We start from the raw sequence: 5,538 nt of genomic DNA on the forward strand, positions 1-5,538 counted from the left end.
TAGGAAATTTATCTTTCACAGCTTAGCCTAAAAAATTGCTACATTTGAATGTGAATAAGGTCAATTCTCATCGAAATATGGTTTTTAGCAAAATCGAGAAGATAGCTTTGTACGCAGCTCGAATATTTGACGTCTTTGGCTCAAAGGAAGCACAACGTTCAACAGACAGTCAAAATTCTTTTCTACCACCGAGTATCATCTTCGGGCCTTATTCTTTCCCGAAGCCGCCCTTCTTGGTGTATGAATTTTTTATTTAAATTTGCTTCAAGCTAACAGAAAGCAAAACATCGGTGGTGATTAGGTGTCTAAATCGTTAATTTTTTCTTTTTATCACTAGATTTCTTTTCACAGTTTTTAATCCTAGAAAGAATGACGACACTCCCACGTGACCTGTATATGACGATTAAAACGTGCACGCACCAAAACAAGTTCAAGATTATTTTCCCTTGTAATAACAAATAAACTGAAATATGATTGTTTTACAGAGTGATTCAATGAATGGTGAATGATACTCAAAAACGATATTCTACTAACCACGCCTATAAAAACGCCTTTTCCGTTATTAGGAACAAAGTTAAAAAGATTATTTTCGCTTAGTTTTCGTTAAGAATTCACCAAAGGTTTATGAACAAAGAAGAACTGGTCGAAACACGAATTTTAGAAAAAATGGAGGTAAGACGTTTGACTTGTTGTTGTTTAGTAAGCAACTCGAACAAGATTCAAGTGACTGTTCTTTTTTACAACTAGTTATCATCTTCGGCACCGGTCTTATTTTTTTGCCACTTCATCGTCATATGGGGATAAAAATAATATACCCCGAAGCAACAAATTAATTGAAATATCAACTTTTAAAGAATAATATAGTGAAAGTGAATGGTAAAAGAGGGTCAATAACGAGATTCTACTAACCAGGCGAAATGAAAAGCCTCTCCAATTATTAGGAAAGATTTTAAAGAAAACTGATTTTACAAGGTTTAACTAAAAATTTTGCTATATTTACAGTAGATGTACATAAATTCAATTCTGGTAGTCGAAACATGGTTTTTAGGAAAATCGAGAAGCTAGCTTTGTAAGGAGCTCAAACGTTTGACTCGTTGTTGTAAGAGGAATTACAGCGGTCAAGAGACTATTCTTTTTTACCACCAATAATTATCTTCGGGCCTTATTCTTTTTTGAAGCCACCCTTCTTGGTGTATGAAGGTTTTACTTAAATTCATGTCAAGCATACAGAGAGAAAAACACCGGTGGGGATTAGGCGTCTAAATCGTCAGTTTTTCTTTTCATTGGTAGATTTCTTTTCATGGTTTTTTCTTCTGGAAAGAATGTCGACACTCCCACGTCACCGTTATATACGGGTAAAAAGTACACGCACCAAAGCAAGTTCAAGATTAGTTGACCTTGCAACAACAAATAAACTGAAATGTTGATCGCTTTACACAGAATAGTTCAATGAATGGTGAAAGAGGATCAGAAACGATGTTTCTCTAACCACGTCCATTGAAAGCTTTGTAACGAGCTCAAATGTTTGACTAGTTGTTGTAAGAGGAAGCACAACGTTCAACAGACTATTCATGTCTACCACCAATTATCATCTTCGGGCCTTATTCTTTTCTGAAGCCACCCTTCTTGGTGTATGAAGGTTTTACCTAAATTTATTTTTAGCTCCCAGAAAACTAAACACCAGTGGTGAATAGGCTCCCACGTCACCGTTATATGGGGCTAAAAAGAACATACATGCAGCAAAGCAACAAATAAACTGAAATATGAACTTTTAAAGAATAATAATTACAATAAATAGTAAAAGAGGGTCAAAAACGAGATTCTACAAACCACACACAACGAAAAACCTTTCCCATTATTATGAGAGAGGTTAATGATAATTATTGTCAAGGAAGTTTTATCTAAAAATCTCCTGCTCTTTAAAAACTAGAATCTAGTCAAAAAATGGTTGTTTCGAAAATAGAGAAGACGCCTCTGTAAGGAGCTTGGACGTGCGAGTAGTTGTTGTCTAAGGAGAAATTACGTTCAAAAGTTTTTTTTTGAATACAAATTAATACACCATTTTTTAAAAAAGAAACGATTGATATTTATTTTTGTCCTCTATTAAAATTTTCCCCATGGTAAAGTACCCCCTTTTTGAACGCTTTTATACCTCCAATTTCCAGTCGGAGACTGTGCTCGTACAGCAGTGTGGTCCTTGGTCCGCGTGTAAAAGTCATTAACATGAATATCTTACCCGAATCTTCATGTAACGAGCTGAAATACTCCCTGAAGATAGCTTTTATGTTCCTGTCGATAATCCGGAAGTTTCAAGTTCCAGACATAAATATTTTGCTAGGAATTCGCAAAAAGGCGACCGTTTTCGATGGTCCTTGGTCCGCGAATCTGGTCCTTGGTCCGCGTCTCAGGTAAGCAGCACGATAAAAACTTAAAAATGTTATAGTTTCCACACGAAAACGTGATTTTCACGGTATTTCTTGTATTTTTTTCTTTTGTTGATGTAATTAAGCTAAAGTTTTTTTTCGGAAGATGCTGTGAGCATAAAATAATCCGCTTTTCTTTCAAAGACTTCAGACAACAGTCTCCTCGAGTCTCCCACACGAGCGTCGACGAGCGGTTTTTAGCGCGGTCGAAAATAATTACCAAAAACTCTGTATGTACTCGAGGTGTTAAAAAAGAGAACTTGTAGACATGTATAGGGACGACTTTCAAAACATTCTTCGAAAACAAAGGCCGTCGCTTTTTACTTTGGAAAGTTTTATTCGACCAAGGTCATAGGACGCGGACCAAGGACCGCTAAGCGAAATTTGGTGATATTTTTCAAGAGTCGCTAAAACAAAAAATTCAGCGTCTACTGCAATATGCTTCCAACAGCAGAAATAAGTTGACCTGAAAACCTGTTCTGCAAAAAGGCAAGTCTTCCCGTTGCGTTTTAGTTATTCGCAGGCTAAGTAAACATGACCACGTAATTTACGGTGCCGCAAAAATCCAAACTTCAAGAAAGACAAATTAACCTACCTGTCAACAAACTTTAATTTCGCGTCTTCACCCTCAGTAAGAAGGGTGAAACTTCGTCATATGAAAGAATGCTAATCAGTAAATCACGATATCTTTCATTATTCAACGTATTTTTTTTCTTGACGAAATATTTTATCATTTTCGGAAAAGACGCGGACCAAGGGCATCGAGGACTTGCGCGGACCAAGGACCACATACTGTATATAGAGGATATTACACGTTGGCGAGGAGATATGAATTTTATGTTCTCGTGGCAAGAACAATATCTCACGAGTGAGCGAAGCGAACGAGTGAGATATTGTTCTTGCCACGAGAACATAAAATTCATATCTTCGAGCCAACGTGTAATGTTCTTTTTATTATATGGAGAAACCAATTCAACAAAAGCAAAAGGCGGGAATCGTGACGTCATTGAACGATACGACACTCACAAAGGTGACATACGGAAAATACGCCACTCGGGTCCCGGATGAAGTGGCGTATGGAATCTACGAGTGGTTTAGTTCCCAGTAAAACACTCTCCTTCATATAATAAAAGCTAATATTACGTCGACGGAGCGCGAAGTAAAGGATTCACGACGCTCAGGAATGTATCAAAGTTGACTTTTTGTGACAAGATTGGGCACGCAGTTTTCGGTTTCATTCGAGTATTTGACGAAGTGAGAGCCGAATTAGTTCGACATATCTCGAGATCACTTCGATTTCTTTGATTTATTCTTTAACTTTTTTGAGGAAGAAAGAATTATTATTTTGGCTTTCCTGGGAACCGACTCATCCGTGTGACCCATCAGATCAGAGGTGACTCTAAGTTGAGGGATTAGCCGATTGCGGTACTGCGACCCAAGGTAGTTTGGGATATGAAAAATACTTATGAAATGATGCACTAGTTTCGGGACAAGATTGGGCGTGCAAGGTGGTGACTTTTCGGCTTGTTTCGGCTATTTCACGAAATGAGACCGGACTACTTCGTGATATCTTGAGATCACTTCGAGTTTAGTCTTTAATTTACTCGAGGAGTAAATAGGGGATATTACGTGGCCGCGCAGAGACACGAAATTTCTCTTGGAGCGTTGAAAAACATTTCACGAGTGAGCCCTCCTTTCGAACTGTTTTATGATGAATTTAAAGTTACAAAATGCTGCACAAAAGACATTTTGTCTGTGTTGAGTGTTACGTAGTAAAATTGCTTTTATGCGTTGCGTGACTTTCTCGAACGTTCTGTACGTTTTTGGATTATTCATGAATAATTAATTACGGCATGTTTACATTTCAGCATGAGTCAGCAGATTTGCATCAGTTACTGAAATCATAAAATATGTCGAAAAGCTACTACTATTCGCCTGTTTAGTATTTTCTAAAACCTTATGTCAAACGGTATACAAGTTCCAAGCCAGTTCTTTTGACGAAATAAGATTCTTCCCACGAGCTGGACTGCTGTGTTTAGTCAAGTGTGACGAAGGTCGATTTCCAAGTTCTGTGATTACAAGTCAGCGGAAGCCGTAAGATATCTGACAAGTGAGAGTTTGTTATTATTGGTAGAGGCTGTTTAGTTTTACTTAAGTTCAAGTCACGTTTGTGTTGGCGGATGCTGTGTTTTAAAGCTCTGTAAAGGCTATGTTCCTTTGGTATTAAACTTCCCTGTGTTAATCCGACATCCCTGCGTGCTGATAGTCAGTGAATAATTATCCTCAAAACATTCGAACTCGTAACATTGAGTTTTAGCCAATTCCATGTTCAATGCAATTGACTCCTTACCCATGCCTTACATATCTTTAATCAGTACATGAGACTGCTATGCTGTTTTTGAAGCCTGATGTGACTAAGAAAAATAGAGAATTCTTTTTTCACTGTTTGTTTTGTTAGACTTGTCATTCACCGCCAGTAACCTCATATTTGACTTAGGTCTAAACGTTTAGACCCAAGTCAAATTTAGAAGGATTGATATGGAGTCATCAGAGTATAACTGGGCTAATATCTCAGAGACAGTTTGTCCCGAAATGCTAGTTTTTGGCAAGTAGGCCTCTTGGATGTTGCTCTTTTCAGGATATCCTGACAAATCCCATAATTTCACAAATTAAAACCTTACTCTTACCATATTTCATTTCTTACTATTCCTCCGCATTTACAATTAATCACTTCCACAACCACGACGCCGAAGTGTACACTCCGTAGCGTCTTGTTTTTTATATATCCAAGTTTTTAGTAGCTGGTTGTATTGTTAAGATAAGCCTTTGTCCCATAAATCTATTTCCTAGCTAGTTTAACTCGGAGAAGTCCAATTCGGTCTGTATATTTTTGGGCTTCTTAACAGTAATAAACAAAATGGGATCAATAGTCAAAAGTATTTTGTATGAGTTTTTTCTAAATAAGCCAGGAGAGGAAATGTCCAGATCATTTCACGAGATGTTATCACAACGGTTCCACTTTCTGATTATTATAGAGTTTCCTGTCATTTAACTTACCCGGTCAAATTGTCATGAAATTCCTAGTCGTGTGGACTTGAAATGCGCCCTCTCTCAA

The sequence above is a fragment of the Porites lutea genome, chromosome 1 (genome assembly GCF_958299795.1).
Source record: "Porites lutea chromosome 1, jaPorLute2.1, whole genome shotgun sequence".
Lineage (NCBI taxonomy): Eukaryota > Metazoa > Cnidaria > Anthozoa > Scleractinia > Poritidae > Porites > Porites lutea.